Genomic DNA, 18815 nt, shown 5'->3' on the forward strand with positions numbered 1-18815 from the left:
GGCAACGCTCCTCACCTCCACTTTGCCAACAAAACAAAAACAAATAACTGTGGCTGTGGGGAAGACAGTAGTGCTGTTTCCCTTACTGTGGATTCCATCTTTAAGGAATAAGCCTCCGACTCAAAAATAGCCAAAAGGAAGCACGTTATGAAATGTTATTGTAGATCCTGTTATTGCAAAAGTGGAAAATTACAGATACAATTATGGAAAACTACCCTAGGTAACAGGAAAAAAAAGTCACTTTTCCCACATAACTGAAACACAGTAAGGAGGTGAGAGAGGGATTTGGACAAAAGTTGATCTTTGTAATGGCCTACTGACACACACAGCACATAGAGCAGACATTAATTGTTCAGTTATAGTATAGATGCAATAAAAAGTTTAATGATCACCAAGAGCACGTTGTGTTGAAGCAAATGTTGTAGCAGAAAGCAAATGACCAATGAAACAAAGTACATACAGCCTTCAAATGAACAACTGTTCATCATCAATCGTGCCTTCAAATGAACAGCGAGACACTGAACCTCCCTACTTCGTTTCAAAGTATGGTAATGTTTGTGACTATAGAGTGAACACATGAGATGAGAAATCTTCAGGGACGGAATGGGACCAGAAAATGGCCCAGGCATTTCGAACACACTGGCCCATCTGGGGCTCCTACACTGGCCCATTTGGGGCTCCTACACTGGCCCATTTTTTCCCCTTGAGGCCACCATTATAAAACAAATTGGGGTTATTCTGCTCATAACCCCCAAATTAGACTGGCCCACTTGGCAAAAGATGGACCAACCCATTTTGCACTGCCAGAACTGCCCTATAACCAGTCCGTCTCTAGCAATCTTTAGACTGTCTAATACATCACTGACAAGTATCAACACATAATACAAATACACTTATTGTAACAAAGTGTATTTCAAGTAATCAATGGTACGTAAAGAATCACAAGACTGGATTGAACTTCATGACTCAAATTTATGTGCATGGTATTTGAAGGTGTCATGTGTAGGTTATATGCTGTCATACCTCTAGTTGTAGTGGGCCACTGCATCATACCCACACTTCATGGGACATTATCTTAACTGTCATCTTTTAGTTATGCCTTTAAAGGGAAAACAGCCCATACTGAATATTTTTTTCTCTGTTTCAAACTTTAGCCTTGATGACACATAGTGCACTGGTCGACCCTTGTAAGGAAGTCATCAGGATATGTACAGTTTAAAAAATAAAATAAAATATATATACAGTGCCTTGCGAAAGTATTCGGCCCCCTTGAACTTTGCGACCTTTTGCCACATTTCAGGCTTCAAACATAAAGATATAAAACTGTATTTTTTTGTGAAGAATCAACAACAAGTGGGACACAATCATGAAGTGGAACGACATTTATTGGATATTTCAAACTTTTTTAACAAATCAAAAACTGAAAAATTGGGCGTGCAAAATTATTCAGCCCCTTTACTTTCAGTGCAGCAAACTCTCTCCAGAAGTTCAGTGAGGATCTCTGAATGATCCAATGTTGACCTAAATGACTAATGATGATAAATACAATCCACCTGTGTGTAATCAAGTCTCCGTATAAATGCACCTGCACTGTGATAGTCTCAGAGGTCCGTTAAAAGCGCAGAGAGCATCATGAAGAACAAGGAACACACCAGGCAGGTCCGAGATACTGTTGTGAAGAAGTTTAAAGCCGGATTTGGATACAAAAATATTTCCAAAGCTTTAAACATCCCAAGGAGCACTGTGCAAGCGATAATATTAAAATGGAAGGAGTATCAGACCACTGCAAATCTACCAAGACCTGGCCGTCCCTCTAAACTTTCAGCTCATACAAGGAGAAGACTGATCAGAGATGCAGCCAAGAGGCCCATGATCACTCTGGATGAACTGCAGAGATCTACAGCTGAGGTGGGAGACTCTGTCCATAGGACAACAATCAGTCGTATATTGCACAAATCTGGCCTTTACGGAAGAGTGGCAAGAAGAAAGCCATTTCTTAAAGATATCCATAAAAAGTGTTGTTTAAAGTTTGCCACAAGCCACCTGGGAGACACACCAAACATGTGGAAGAAGGTGCTCTGGTCAGATGAAACCAAAATTGAACTTTTTGGCAACAATGCAAAACGTTATGTTTGGCGTAAAAGCAACACAGCTGAACACACCATCCCCACTGTCAAACATGGTGGTGGCAGCATCATGGTTTGGGCCTGCTTTTCTTCAGCAGGGACAGGGAAGATGGTTAAAATTGATGGGAAGATGGATGGAGCCAAATACAGGACCATTCTGGAAGAAAACCTGATGGAGTCTACAAAAGACCTGAGACTGGGACGGAGATTTGTCTTCCAACAAGACAATGATCCAAAACATAAAGCAAAATCTACAATGGAATGGTTCAAAAATAAACATATCCAGGTGTTAGAATGGCCAAGTCAAAGTCCAGACCTGAATCCAATCGAGAATCTGTGGAAAGAACTGAAAACTGCTTTCACAAATGCTCTCCATCCAACCTCACTGAGCTCGAGCTGTTTTGCAAGGAGGAATGGGAAACAATGTCAGTCTCTCGATGTGCAAAACTGATAGAGACATACCCCAAGCGACTTACAGCTGTAATCACAGCAAAAGGTGGCGCTACAAAGTATTAACTTAAGGGGGCTGAATAATTTTGCACGCCCAATTTTTCAGTTTTTGATTTGTTAAAAAAGTTTGAAATATCCAATAAATGTCGTTCCACTTCATGATTGTGTCCCACTTGTTGTTGATTCTTCACAAAAAAATACAGTTTTATATCTTTATGTTTGAAGCCTGAAATGTGGCAAAAGGTCGCAAAGTTCAAGGGGGCCGAATACTTTCGCAAGGCACTGTATATATATATATATATATATATATATATATATATATATATATATATATATATATATATATATATATATATATATATATATTGGTTATCATTATGCTAATACACATGTACAGTAGATAGAATTTACTTCAATATTGTTGTGACTCTTGAAGGTCCTGAACAGTAATACCATGCAATTCATGTGATTACCACTACCAGTAATAGAGGTCTTATAATAATTTAAAAAAAAAACATCTGGGTGAGATGTGTTGTTTGATTGTATGTGTTGATCGTTGTTGCTATGGTATAGTTAGAAGTGTGGAAAATAACTGTCCTTGAGGGGGAGGGATGGATAGTGGGGTTGGTGGGGGGGGGGGGGGGGGATGCCCATAAGCAGGCACAAGCCTTTATGGTTCAGCTAAAGGTAAAACTCATTACTCCCACAGACAGTCCCTAACCAGCTGTACTGCATGGTTAAAGCAGATGCCCCCAGGTCTTTTGACTTTCGACCAGTAAAGAAAGTAGAGCAAGGGAGAAACACATGAAAACATCATACAGGGAGGGCACATACTGTCATTTTAACCAAGCAAGCAGTTCTGGGAAATTGAGGGAAGTTAATCATGATGTTGAGATATAAGCAGAAATGTATATCGGAAATGTACTGAAAGTTAGAAAGCTAGTAATAAGTCGGAAGCTTGAGATATTTATGTAAATAATCAAAATGAGATGTGTATCTGTTAAAGTTAGAGACAATAGTAAACATGTGAGACCAAAGCTGTGCTTTCTTTGACAATAAATGCTTCCAGTATGGAGTGAATCACTGGAAACCACATTAATTTCCTGCATGTGTTTATTCAGCGGAGATGAGATACAAGCTGTCCAGACTTGTTTGCAATGTGCAGGATCAAGGGGGAAAAGATGAGTTGAGAGAGAACACTATATCCAGGGAAGGGCCATGGCTGACGATAAGTGTTCTTTAAATGTACTGTATGACAATCACTTGAGGACAAGTTAGACAACACCAAAAGGGAAAATAAATTACAATCAGTTAGGATAATTTCTAAGAGCAATAAGAGATGTATGTGATTGATATTGGATTTCTCAAAAGAAATGCATTTGCAAAATGTTGGATACATTGTTGGAGGAACCTACCTGGCAGATTGGTGATATATATATATATATATATATATATATATATACGTACACATTGATAAATCAATTGGTGACAATATTATTTCATAGCAGATCCCCATACTCACCAGCATGCCCACTTATTAAAAACCATAGGGGTGTGATCTGACAGCAAAATTGCCTTAGAAAAAGTGGGCTTCCTTCTCCATCCACATACCTCCCTCACACCTTATAACACCCATGTGCCATAGCAACCACAGCCAGTTTCCTAGGCCTGTTGAGTATTATGGTGTTGGAGAAAGACTCGTGTTTACAGTATACTCTGGCATCCGGCCAGGGCACAGATTTCTGCCTAAAGAGGGAAGGTGGTGATGAAAATGTTCAATGCCGCCTTGTCAAATCGGCTACCCCCTCTTCAAGCAACAGGGGACAGAGGAAGAAAAGCCTTGCTAGTCTCTTTACCTGAATTGGGATGTTCTCTACCCATCATTCCATTAATTCACATCTAAAGTCCTTCTAGTTTATGCACACAACATGTCCAACTCTTAAAGCTCAGTAAAAGCTGAGTGATATATACTGAACAAAAATATAAACGCAACAGTCATCAATATAAAAAATTGGACTAAGTTACAGTTCATATAAGGAAATCAGTCAATTTAAATAATTCATTAGGCCCTAATCTATGTATTTCACATGACTGGGAATACAGATATGCATCTGTTTGTCACAGATACCTTAAAAAAAGGTAGGGAAACCGTGCATCAGAATTACTCACCACGGACTCGCAGAATCATTTTTTTCTTTCACGACTCTGACGTCCCCGACGCGAAGGATATACTGCTTCCTCGGGAACAGGCCCCGATCCCCGTGATATGCGTGAAGAAGAGGCAGGGAAAGAGGGGCCGAAGGGCGGGCTGCCTTCAGAGAATTCGTAGGCGATCAAATAAACCACCACTTCCCTTCATTCTGCTAGCAAACGTGCAATCTTTGGAGAATAAAATAGATGAGTTACGCGGAAGATTAAACTACCAACGGGACATTAAAAACGGTAACATCTTATGCTTCACGGAGTAGTGGCTGAACGACGACAACATCAACACACAGCTGGCTGGGCCTCCCGGGTGGCGCAGTGGTTAAGGGCGCTGTACTGCAGCGCCAGCTGTGCCATCAGAGTCCCTGGGTTCGCGCCCAGGCTCTGTCGTAACCGGCCGCGACCGGGAGGTCCGTGGGGCGACGCACAATTGGCCTAGCGTCGTCCGGGTTAGGGAGGGCTTGGTCGGTGGGGATGTCCTTGTCTCATCGCGCACCAGCGACTCCTGTGGCGGGCCGGGCGCAGTGCGCGCTAACCAAGGTTGCCAGGTGCACGGTGCACGACACATTGGCTGGCTTCCGGGTTGGATGCGTGCTGTGTTAAGAAGCAGTGCAGCTGGTTGGGTTGTGTATCTCCCGAGCCCGTAAAAATTCACAATTAAAAACATTTAAAAAACATACAGTTGGCTGGTTATACGATGTACCTGCAGGATAGAACAGCGGCTTCTGGTAAGACAAGGGGCCACGGACTATGTATTTTTGTTAACAACAGCTGGTGCACGATATCTAAAGAAGTCTCGAGCTATTGACTCACGATAAGCTGTAGACCACACTACTTACCGAGAGAGTTTTGATCTGTATTCTTCGTAGTTGTTTACATACCACCACAGTCAGAGGCTGGCACTAAGACAGCATTGAATGAGCTGAATTCCATCATAAACAAACAAGAAAATGCTCACCCAGAGACATTCCTAGTAGCCGGAGACTTTAATGCAGGGAAACTTAAATCTGTTTTTCCAATTTTAAATCAGCATGTTAAATGTGTAACCAGAGGAAAAATAACTCTGGACCACCTGTACTCCACACACAGAGAAGCATACAAAGTGCTCCCTCGCCCTCCATTTGACCATAATTCTGTCCTCCTGATTTCTACTTACAATCAAAAATTAAAGCAGGAAGCACCAGTGACTAAATCAATAAAAAAGTGGTCAGATGAAGCAGATGCTAAGCTACAGGACTGTTTTGCTAGCACAGATGGCATTGAGGAGTACACCACACCAGTCATTGGCGTCATCAATAATTGCATCGATGACGTCGTACAGTGACCGTACGAACATACCCCAACCAGAAGCCATGGATTACAGGCAGCATCCACACTGAGCTAAAGGCTAGAGCTGCCGCTTTCAAGGAACGGGACTCTAAGCTGGAAGCTTATAAGAAATCCAAGAAAAGTTAGACATTGTCAGGAGAGGTTGCCCGACGCTACAAAGCCTGTCACAGGCGGGAAAGGGGTTCGTTCGCCACTTTCAAAGTTCCAACTACGAGCGCTATCACTGGCTCACAGGCTCCGAGAAGCACTGCAAACTGTACTGCTGGGAATGCCTATTATTTGCAAGTGATCGATTTGGTGTTTGGAGCCACACTGGCTTTGCAAACTTGAGTTGTCTAACCAAGGCAGCAACGAGACACCAAAGTACGGCTGGGCACTTACAAGCAATGGTGCTCTTGAAAACTTTTGGGTACACCCGAGTGGATCTACAGCTCAACGAACAAGCGCGCAGGGCAACGGAGCTGCACAATGAAAAGGTATTGTACTCTTCCCCTGCAATTCTCTGAATAAAAATGTCAATTTCAAGGTGACGCAACGCCTGGTTATACTGCGTTTCTGCCTAAATGTATAGTGTCTAGAGCCATGGCATCATAATGATGGTAATAAGAGGTGGATTAATTCGGGTGGGACTGTGTAGGACCTCACTGAAGGCCCAGGCCCCAGGCCCACGGCACGCCACTGATGTACATACTACCTCAACTAACCGGTGCACCCGTACATGGACTTTGTATTTGGCGCATGTGACGAATAACATTTGATTTGATTTGATTTGAGACACCATTTCAAAGGAAAAGTCCCTTGAGTAGGGGACCTGCGTGGTTCTCATACCGGTTACGGTGTCCACATACCGGTGGTCACCGTAAATCGAAAGCCCTGGTTCCCACTGACAGAGTAGTATATTTTTTGAGCCTGTGTGGATCGGAAATCTGAAACCACTTGCAACTGGGATATACCCTCCTAGCATTTCATTACCTCTTCCGACTGTTCATCAACTTCTGGCTATGTCACAGCCACTGACAAAGCACATGCCTAATATCCTTACATCATAACACAACAGGAGAGAGTGGTTTCATCACTGTAGCACATTCAGAGATCGTTTTATAGCCGTTCATCTAAAGTATTTAATAGATTTTAAACAAAAAACACTTTCTGTTTGTTATAGATGGACAAGATTAATATGAGACGAAAGGCAAGTTCCTAACAAGTTCAGGAAGCCAAGCTTGGTGAAATGTTTACAGCAATGGGGGAAGACGTTTTGATCAAGAGAGACCTTTATAAAATATTCACATTTGTGCATATGTATTTTACAGTTATAAGGAAGGTGAAATCTTATAGTTAGTAATTTTATAATTTGACTATACTATATTTATAAAGCATATACTGTAAGTAATTTCAAACCTTATTCATACAGTTTTGTTGAATACGAAATACATAATTTAAAATATTACATTTTCATATTTGTATCATATTCGTACTGTGTAGTTGAGCTTGTGTCCTCAAAAGTGACTACACCTCTGCAATTAATTATTATGATTTTTTACCAGAAAGGTGATATTTGAACCTTTCTTTGAGTATGCAGTATTACTAGTTGTTGTCTGTGGCCCTCTCGTGATAAATACTGTAATTACATTTGGGGATTACGTAGATCCCATTTTCGATTCCATTTAATTACGTTTAGTTGGTTTTAAGATCAGGTATGGACAATTAGTGGGCGCGGTCAACACACCTGAACACACTTAGAGACTAACTTAGAAAGAGTTTAGTTGATTCTGAGAATGGAATATATATGTTTAAATAACATTTTTAGAACATTTTCTGAACGTTAAACAAGTTATCTTGTGATTTTTGTGGAAAACATTACTTTAAATAGCACCATGAGGAAACCTCGAGGAAACGTTATGCTGAAGTACTGAAATTCCCACAGAATAACATTGTATGTTAACATTTTTTTAACAACTATTTGAGAACATTTCCAATGTCAAACCAGTTGGAGAATGTTACTATAACATTACTAAAATTGACATTAAATGTAACCATGTTTAAACGTTTAGGAAATGTTCTGTTAACGTAATGAAATACCAAGAAAATTACGTTTTTTGTCAAGTTCCTTAAATGTGCTGAGAATGTTCCAAAGCCAAGCAACTATCCTGCACCATTCCCATAAAGTTGTGGGAAGGTTGTATGCTAAATAACCATCCAGGCTCTCACCATGCTCCAAGAAACATAGGGTTCTCAGAACATTATGTGCTAACTGTGTATGTTGTAATGTGCAGGGCATTAAATTGGCTTACTTTGCTGCAACAAATTGTGGTAGACCGGCTCTCATTGATCCAAGCGGTAGGTTTCCAATACCTTTGAATATTCAAACATGTGTGAGAGAGAAAGTAAAAGAATCTGGCAAAAGTGGGAGAGAAATAGGAAGAGAGGGAGGGAGAGGAGACTTCACATCAATGGCTAGATATGAACAGCATGTTACACTTTGATGACCTGAAATGTCATAACTGAGAAGAAATAAAGGGTCAGAAATCTCCCTCTCTCTGCGGGCTGTGTGTGTGTGGTTTCATGTCTGTGTGTTTTTGTGTTTGTGCGTAAGTGCATATGTGTGTAGTTGCTCGAATGAGTGTGTGTGTGTGTGTGTGTGTGTGCTTGCATGTGTGTGCTTGCATATGTCTGAGATAGAGCATGCTGCCATGCACCTGTCTGTCCTGGGTAAAAAGAGTCTAAACAAGCGTGACTACCACAGACAACAGTTCTGCTGACGCCCACTTCTGGAGAAAAACAAATATATAGAGCATGAGAGAAATAGCGAGGGAGGGCACCGAGAGAAAGAGAGGGACTGACAGGAAGACTAGGAGGAGAAAGAGAGAGGCAGAGTAGTGGAGGATAGAGAGATACAGTAGCTGTAGATAGATCCCAGATGGTAGGAACATGAGGCGGATAAACTTCTTATCTCAGCATGTTTTCACAATGAGATGTGCTGCACACAGTATTGTGTGATTAAGCTGTGGTCTGACTGCAGCTTACTTACAGTGTAAATATTAAAATCGAATCTAATTTTATTGGTCACATGCACGTGTTGAGCAGATGTTATTGTGTGTGTAGCGAAATGCTTCATTATCAGCGTCAAAGCACTCTACTGTACAGTATATGTGCCATATAAAACTTGTTTGCAATAGTACAGTGGCAGGAACAAGTATGTGAACCCTTTGGAATTACCTGGATTTTTGCATAAAATGGTCATAAAATTTGATCTGATCTTCATCTAAGTCACAACAATAGACAAGCACAGTCTGCTTAAACTAACAACACACAGACAATTATACGTTTTCATGTCTTTATTGAACACACCGTGTACACATTCAAAGTGTAGGGTGGGAAAAGTATGTGAACCCTTGGATTTAATAACTGGTTGACCCTCCTTTGGCAGCAGTAAACTCAACCAAACATTTTCTGTAGCTGCGGATCAAACCTGCACTAAGGTCAGGAGTAATTTTGGACCATTCATCTTTACAAAACTGTTTCAGTTCAGCAATATTCTTAGGATGTCTGGTGTGAACCACTCTCGAGGTCATATGCCATAGCATTTTAAACCGGGTTGAGGTCAGGACTCTGATTGGGCCACTCCAGAAGGCGTATTTCATTCTGTTGTTACTTCTGTGTTTTGGGTCGTTGTCCTGTTGCATCACTCAACTTCTGTTAAACTTCAATTGGAGGACAGATAGCCTTGCATTCTCCTGCAAAATGTCTTGATGAACATGGGAATACATTTTTCCGACGATGATAGCAAGCTGTCCAGGCCCTGAGGCAGCAAAGCAGCCCCAAACCATGATGCTCCACCATACTTTACAGTTGGGATGAGGTTTTGATGTTGGTGTGCTGTGCCTTTTTCTCTCTCCACACATATTGTTGTGTGTTCCTTCCAAACAACTTAACTGTAGTTTCATCTGTCCACAGAATATTTTTCCAGTAGCGCTGTGGAACATCCAGGTGCAGCAAAGTTTCTTTTGGACAGCAGTGGCTTCTTCTGTGGTGTCCTCCCATGAACATCATTCTTGTTTAGTGGGCCACCTAATAAGGATAACCTAATAATCCCCAGTTTACAATGGGCTCATTCATCCCCCTCCTCTCCCCTGTAACTATTCCCCAGGTTGTTGCTGCAAATGAGAACATGTTCTCAGTCAACTTACCCGGTAAAATAACGGATGAATAAATAAATAGTGGTTTACATATCGTAGACTCATCAGAGATGTTAGCATGTTCCAGAGATCTGTAAATCTTTAGCTGACACACTAGGATTCTTCTTAACCTCATTGAGCATTATGCGCTGTGCTCTTGCAGTCATCTTTGCAGAATGGCCACTCCTAGGGAGAGTAGCAACAGTGCTTAACTTTCTCCATTTATAGACAGTTTGTCTTACTGTGGACTGATGAGGCTTTTAGAGATACTTTTGTAACCCTTTCCAGCTTCATTCAAGTCAACAATTCTTAATCTAAGGTCTCTTTTGTTCAAGGCATGGTTCACATCTGACAATGCTTCTTGTGAATAGCAAACTCAAAGTTTGTGAGTGATTTTATAGGGCAAGGTAGCCCTAAATAAGTGTGCTATGTGGGTTCCCCATAGGAGAACCCTTTTTGATTCCTGGTAAAAACCCTTTTTGGTTCCACGTATAACCATTTTGTGTTCCATGTTGTACCCCTCTGTGGAAAGGGGTCTAGATGGAACATTAAAGGGTTCTACCTGGAACCCAAAATGGTTCTTCAAAGCAGAAGAATGCTTTTAGGTTTTAAATAGCACACAGCTTGCCCAGAGCTGATTTCAGAGTACCCAGTTAATATTGCAAACATGAAATAGATCTCATTCTCACAAGAAATCAGTGTAGCTATTGTAAGTTGTGTATATTCATGAATGTGTGTATGTGCATGTTTTGTTTTGCTTATCTGTTTGTTTTCTGCTGTGTTGTCAGATGGCTATGGTATTTGTCATTGAACAGCAGAGCAGATGTGAGGGTTGGGTATCGGACCGTTTCCAACACCATTGTCAACGTAAAGATGTGTTGTGCTATGGAGAAATGTTATTATGCGATAACGATAACATAAATCATACAGATGCCTAATGATACCATGTCACGTTATCAGTCTTGGTGTCACGCCCTGACCTTGGAGAGCCTTTTTATGTCTCTATTTGGTTTGGTCAAGGTGTGATTTGTGGTGGGCATTCTATGTTTTGTTATCTATGATTTTTGTATTTCTATGTTTTGGCCAGGTATTGTTCTCAATCAGGGACAGCTGTCTATCGTTGTCTCTGATTGGGAACCATATTTAGGTAGCCCGTTTTCCCTCCTTTCTTTGTGGGAAGTTGACTTTGTTTAGGGCACATAGCCTTTGAGCGTCACGGTTTGTTTTTGAAGTGTTATTTGTTTTGTCCGGCGTCATTTTGATTAATAAACGAAAATGTACGCTCACCACGCTGCACGTTGGTCCTCTCCTTTCAACAGCCGTGACACTTGGTTTATTGAAAAAGTTGTTGATGGGGCATGAGGGAGTTTATACTGAACAAAAATATAAACGCAACATATAAAGTGCTGGTCCCATGTTTCATGAGCTGAAATAAAAGATCCCAGAAATGTTCCATAAGCACAAAAATATTATTTCTCTCAAATTTTGTGCACAAATTTGTTCACATCCCTGTTAGTGAGCATTTCTCCATTGTCAAGATAATCCATCCACCTGACAGGTGTGGCATATCGAGAAGCTGATCAAACTGCATGATCATTACGCAGGTGCACCTTGTGCTGGGGACAATAAAAGGCCACTCTAAAATGTGCAGTTTTGTCACATAACACAATGCCACAGATATCTCAAGTTGGGGGAGGGTGCAATTGGCATGCTGACTGCAGGAATTTCCACCAGAGCTGTTGCCAAAGAATTGAATGTTAACTTCACTACCATAACTTACCTCCAATGTCGTTTTAGAGAATTTGGCAGTACATCCAACCGGCCTCACAACCGCAGACCACGTTTAACCATGCCAGGCCTGGATCTCTGCATCTGGCTTATTTACCTGCGGGATCGCCAGAGGGAGGAAGGGGGGGTGGGGTGCTCAGGTGTATTTCTGTCTGTAATAAAGCCCTTTTGTAGGGAAAACTCATTCTGATTGGCTGGGCCTGGCTCCCCATTGGATCGGCCTGGCTCCCGTGTAGGCTTCATCTAACCCATAACTTTCTACTACACATAATAATACGATTAAATTATCATTACATTAAGAACAAAAGTCTATCAGAATTCCAGTCATTCTAATAAATGTTATACCCCTTGATCTTCAAGAATATGACTTGAAATATGGAAGTATAGATTAGCCAAATTGTTTTACCTGAGCATAACCCCAAAACTAAGGACATGTCATGGAGGACTGATTGGGCTCATTGATTCAAGTTGAAAAATAAATGCTGCGCTCATGTAATGGCATGCTTTGAGCACTACTGAAAGGTCCTATTTACATGTGAAAAATTAATGCCATATGCTGCATTTCTTATAGGCCTATTGTTTACCTTTTTGTTAGTGACACTTTATCTTGATAATATGCAACTGTTTAAACGGAAAATCCACAGATGAAACAATAACAAACCCCCACCTCTGTTTTGGTAAAAAGCTGAGGGATGGGCCTGGAGAAAATAACCACTCTCAGATTAATAGACAGCTATGAATGCAATGATTTCAAAATTCTGCAAGTTTGAGCATGTGTCCATTAGGCCTATGGATTTTTTAAAATTCAGCATGAATTAGATTGAGCAATAAAAGCCTCACTTTTATTCCACAGGCTGGGATCCGCACTATGCAGCTGTTGCAAGAGCGCATTTTTCACTGGCTAACGACTGGTTTCAAAAACCATGATTGATAGGCAGCTTAAATTTCTTGAATTCAACCATTATTGGGTTCAAATAGACGATTAGATTTGTGAACAGCCATCCACAACAACCACAATCGGTAAGGCGCAAATAGCTAAATGAGAGAGCAGCAGTGTGATTCACATCAATGCGCTGTGGGTCATTCTATGAAAATGGTGGCTTTTTGAACAGACAACTTTTACACATTTACATTTTTTTTAAATCAAAACTTATAGTCAGATAATAGTTAACCCCTTAACATTATAAATCAACATAAAAGACAGCTTAACACACTGCTCAAAAAAATGAAGGGAACACTTAAACAACACAATGTAACTCCAAGTCAATCACACTTCTGTGAAATCAAACTGTCCACTTAGGAAGCAACACTGATTGCCAATAAATTTCACATGCTGTTGTGCAAATGGAATAGACAGCAGGTGGAAATTATAGGCAATTAGCAAGACACCCCCAATAAAGGAGTGGTTCTGCAGGTGGTGACCACAGACCACTTCTCAGATCCTATGCTTCCTGGCTGATGTTTTGGTCACTTTTGAATGCTGGTGGTGCTTTCACTCTAGTGGTAGCATGAGACTGAGTCTACAACCCACACAAGTGGCTCAGGTAGTGCAGCTCATCCAGGATGGCACATCAATGCGAGCTGTGGCAAGAAGGTTTGCTGCGTAGTGTCCAGAGCATGGAGGTGCTACCAGGAGACAGGCCAGTACATCAGGAGACGTGGAGGAGGCCGTAAGAGGGCAACAACACAGCAGCAGGACCGCTACCTCCGCCTTTGTGCAAGGAGGAGCACTGCCAGAGCCCTGCAAAATGACCTCCAGCAGGCCACAAATGTGCATGTGTCTGCTCAAACGGTCAGAAACAGACTCCATGAGGGTGGTATGAGGGCCCGACATCCACAGGTGGTGGTTGTGCTTACAGCCCAACACCGTGCAGGATGTTTGGCATTTGCCAGAGAACACCAAGATTGGCAAATTCGCCACTGGCGCCCTGTGCTCTTCACAGATGAAAGCAGGTTCACACTGAGCACGTGACAGACGTGACAGAGTCTGGAGACGCCGTGGAGAACGTTTTACTGCCTGCAACATCCTCCAGCATGACCGGTTTGGCGGTGGGTCAGTCATGGTGTGGGGTGGCATTTCTTTGGGGGGCAGCACAGTCCTCCATGTGCTCGCCAGAGGTAGCCTGACTGCCTGACTGGTACCGAGATGAGAACCTCAGACCCCTTGTGAGACCATATACTGGTGCGGTTGGCCCTGGGTTCCTCCTAATGCAAGACAATGCTGGACCTCATGTGGCTGGAGTGTGTCAGCAGTTCCTGCAAGAGGAAGGCATTGATGCTATGGACTGGCCCGGCCGTTCCCCAGACCTGAATCCAATTGAGCACATCTGGGACATCATGTCTCGCTCCATCCACCAACGCCACATTGCACAACAGACTGTCCAGGAGTTGGCGGATGCTTTAGTCCAGGTCTGGGAGGAGATCCCTCAGGAGACCATCCGCCACCTCATCAGGAGCATGCCCAGGCGTTGTAGGGAGGTCATACAGGCACGTGGAGGCCACACACACTACTGAGCCTCATTTTGACTTGTTTTAAGGACATTACATCAAAGTTGGATCAGCCTGTAGTGTGGTTTTCCACTTTAATTTTGAGTGTGACTCCAAATCCAGACCTCCATGGGTTGATAAATTTGATTTCCATTGATAATTTTTGTGTGATTTTGTTGTCAGCACATTCAACTGTGTAAAGGAAAACTATTTAATAATAATATTTCATTCATTCAGATCTAGGATGTGTTATTTTAGTGTTCCCTTTATTTTTTTGAGCAGTGTATATTTAACTACATTACATAAAAAAAATGCTTGTGCTGCCTGTTTGTCACTGGTGTTACCTATATTTTAGGTGACAATTCAAGCTTTCTAGAATGTAATTTCAGTCTTTAATTTGCATATATAATCAAAGAAAGAAAAGGTTCATGATAATACTAAGAAATTGTTTGGAAATAGTAATAATTTACTTTAAACATGTACGTGTAAAGTTCTATTGTCTGACATTTTTCCATTTATACTATTGTTATTTTTTGTAATATTAGAAATAATTGAAGTTGTGTCATTGAATGATTATACCCTTAAAATGTTTACCAATGAATGTAGCAACAGTTAGGTAGATACAAAAAAACATATTCAATTAAATTGGGCAACTGCAATATGCCATACAAATCAAACCAAATCAAATTTGATTAATCACATGCGCCGAGTACAGTAATATCAGTGACCCAATGTAACACCAGTGACACAATGTGAAACCAATGACAAAGATAAGATTATTTGTAACAAATGTTATCAATTTATTAGTCACATTTTTAAATACAAATAATTTCAGATCTCATAAAATGGGTTGATTTAATATGAACAATAAAATGAGGATTATTGGTCAAAGATTAAGACCAAAAGAGGAAGCCTACTGACTAAAATGTGTCTTTCATAACACAAAATTGTCATTCAAACATATAAAACATGTCCACTAGAACATTAGAAACACTAACATTGAACATAAACTTAAACTGTTTTCCTAATCACATTGATATGATCATTTTGTATGCAGTAAAACATGCTCATGGAATGTTTCTTGTATTGTTCTTCACTTTTTCTTCAGATATGTTTGTCTTTGCCATGTTATTGTGTCGCGTCCATCTCTTATCATCTCTGAGACAATCTCCATTGCTCTCTAGCTACTGACGGCTTCTTCACTAGTAGCCAGTTCACATCTGTCACTTTCACACAGTCAGGTGCTCCTCCACATGTGGAGCATCACTTGCTTGTGTGACCCCCCCCCCCCCCCCCCCCCCCCCCCCAGAATTGAACTGACTAGATCTCTGAAGCATACTTGCAAGTGATATGTGATTACAATATTGAAACAATAATAAAATGCTAATAAGTATTTTTTCTATAATTGTGAAGGTTTTATAAAACATTACGTTGAGAAAAAAGTTTGTTGTGTTATTGATTGTCACTGGCGTTATCGTCATGTCACTGGTGTTACCAGCAAGAACAGTAACACCAGTGACAATAACACCAGTGATAAATCTGCAGACAAGATGGCATATCTAAGATGGCAGCCACTGTAGCTCAAACCACACTTCTTAAATTATAAATAAATGACTTAATCATGAAATTTCATCAATAATTTGAATTCAATTTCCTTTCCCCTTACTATAAACTATATAACAACACCAGTGACACATCTTAAGTCCTCACATGAAATTACCAAGTTAATCATCAAATTGTTAACATATGAAGAGAGAGTGCAACTCACCATGTGCTTTTCAAAACAGTTCCGTCTCCAATGAACCTTTGACCCAGGAAAAATGTGTCAAGGATGTTGCATTTTTTCAAAGTGGTGATTTTTATACATTTTAACATCAATGACATGAAATTGAGGGACAGCTATTACTTGTAAATTATTTGTAATATTTATTTGATATTTTAGTAGTCCACTAAATAACTATAATAGTTTCCTTTGTATTGTGACATTTAAAGAGGGAGAAAAATATATATTTAAACTCAAAATATGTCACTAAACCATGACTCCTAACCTGACGGACAAGCCAATTTCATGGTACTGACCGTGCTCTACAATATATATATATAAAATATTTGTATTAATAATAAAACACTTCAATTACACCCCCGCAATTTTTTGGTGTGTCATTATCTCACACTTTTAAGTGTTTTTTTCTGGTGAATAAGTTTGGGACAGGAAAGCCACCCTTTTTGTAGAATGACCCATGTAGATATCAATAATAAGGGATATCTGTAACGGTCGTCGGTGGAAGAAGGTGAGGACCAAAGTGCAGCTTTTAACTGAACATCAAACAAAGAAACAAAAAAAGCACAACCGAAACTGCTCCGTCAGGTGCAAAACACACTACACAGAAAGTATAATCACCCACAACTCAAGGGTGAAAAGAGGCTGCCTAAGTATGGTTCTCAATCAGGGACAACGATTGACAGCTGCCTCTGATTGAGAACCATACCAGGCCAAACACAGAAATCCCAAATCATAGAAAAAAGAACAGACTGCCCACCCCAACTCACGCCCTGACCATACTAAAACAAAGACATCACAAAGGAACTAAGGTCAGAACGTGACAATATCCGTATCGCCGTAGACTACACCACTGCTGTCCTCCTTACCTCTAAGCGTTTATTGATATTGGATAATCTTTGGATGCCGACAGAAGTCGCGCCATTGGAAGACATAGCTTGGACTGTAGCTTATTTAAAAGCTTAGTCTTGCTCTTTTCCTGCGATCCATCAAACACATTTGGTGTGTCATCATATTGGTCTCTTATTTATGGTCAGACTCGCTCCGGTGGAACAAACTTAAATTTGCGTTTTTTTCCCAATGCTGATTTGAATGTCATTGACAAAACAGAGAAGTGTCAAAGATCTTTTTCCGCAAACATCCTTGCTGAATTTAAAAGTAATCCTCGAAGTAATCATCTAGTTGTTCAAAAGTTTCTGTAATCTGATTACAATATTTTAGCTGGTAACGTAACGGATCACAGTTACCATTTCTTGTAATCCCTTACATGTATACTGGATACTGTATATAGCACATTAATTAGGCCTATATACATATATGTTGACTGAATGGGGATTCTAACCCGGGCTTCTGGTGCGCCACAAGACTGTTAACCCACTGAGCTAAAACCTTAACATATACACTACCGTTCAAAAGTTTGGGGTCACATAGAAATGTCCTTGTTTTTGAAAGAAAAGCTATTTTTTGTCCATTAAAATAACATCAAATTGATCAGAAATACAGTGTAGACATTGTTAATGTTCTAAATGACTATTGTAGCTGGAAACGGCAGATTTTTTATGGAATATCTAAAAGGTGTACAGAGGCCCATTATCAGCAGCAATCACTCCTGTGTTCCAACAGAACATTGTGTTAGCTAATCCAAGTTTATTATTTTAAAAGGCTAATTGATCATTAGAAAACCCCTTTGCAATTATGTTAGCACAGCTGAAAACTGTTGTTTTGATTAAATTAATCATTAAACTGGCCCTCTTTAGACTAGTTGAGTATCTGGAGCATCAGCATTTGTGGGTTTGATTACAGGCTCAAAATGGCCAGAAACAAAGAAATGAAGGCTATTCCATGCAAGATATTGCCAAGAAACTGAAGATCTCATACAACGCTGTGTACTAGTCCCTTCATAGAACAGCACAAACTGGCTCTAACCAGAATAGAAAGAGGAGTTGGAGGCTCCGGTGCACAACTGAGTAAGAGGACAAGTACATTAGAGTGTCTAGATTGAGAAACAGACGCCTCACAAGTCCTCAACTGGCAGCTTCATTAAATAGTACCCTCAAAACACCAGTCTCAATGTCAGCAGTGAAGAGGTGACTCCGGGATGCTGGCCTTCTAGGCAGAGTTGCAAAGAAAAAAACATATCTCAGACTGGCCAAAAGAAAAAAAAGATTAAGATGGACAAAAGAATACAGACACTGAACAGAGGAGGATTGGAAAAAAATGTTATGGACAGATGAAATCTAAGTTTGAGATGTTCGGATCACAAAGAAGAACGTGATCCGAACACCTGAGCGAGAAGCAGAAATAATGAAAAGATGCTGGAGGAGTGCTTAACGCCATCTGTCAAGCACGGTGGAGGCAATCTGATGGTCTGGGGGTGCTTTGGTGGTGGTAAAGTGGGAGATTTGTACAGGGTAAAAGGGATCTTGAAGAAGGAAGGCCATCACTTTATTTTGCAACGCCATGCCATACCCCGTG

Source organism: Oncorhynchus mykiss, chromosome 17, assembly GCF_057628025.1.
Source record: "Oncorhynchus mykiss isolate SJ-2025 chromosome 17, ASM5762802v1, whole genome shotgun sequence".
In the NCBI taxonomy this organism is placed as follows: domain Eukaryota; kingdom Metazoa; phylum Chordata; class Actinopteri; order Salmoniformes; family Salmonidae; genus Oncorhynchus; species Oncorhynchus mykiss.